Below are 271 nucleotides of genomic sequence, written 5' to 3'. Positions count from 1 at the left end.
GGGTGCTGTGAGGGGGGAGCTGGAGGGCTGGCAGCTCTGCAGAGCATCTCCTTCCCACCCCACAGGCCACAGTGCTGCAGCTGGGGAGAGGGTTTGACACCAGGCATGTGAACAGGCTCCCAGGGGTGGCTTCCAGGGCCGGTTGCAAACCTGGGCTGGGTTTAGCCTCAGAGTGGGTTTAGCTCCACAGTTGCCTGGGTGGCTCTCTTGGTCGCTGCCTCTCCAGAGCCCACCAGGGTGCTGGGACTTTGAACCCCACTGGTGGGGTGTG

At 63.8% G+C, this 271-nt stretch overlaps 1 protein-coding gene across 1 annotated transcript in view; it reads left to right on the top strand.

The window, feature by feature from the left end:
* The window catches only part of LOC104386143 (laminin subunit gamma-2-like), a 15,393-nt gene that overhangs the window by 11,996 nt on the left and 3,126 nt on the right, over positions 1 to 271 (top strand). The window lies entirely within an intron of this gene.

Source organism: Chaetura pelagica, unplaced genomic scaffold (assembly GCF_000747805.2).
Source record: "Chaetura pelagica isolate M959 unplaced genomic scaffold, ChaPel_1.0 scaffold363, whole genome shotgun sequence".
Lineage (NCBI taxonomy): Eukaryota > Metazoa > Chordata > Aves > Apodiformes > Apodidae > Chaetura > Chaetura pelagica.
The sequence above is the reverse complement of the archived record's forward strand: the minus strand, read 5'-3'. Positions and strand labels throughout refer to the sequence as shown.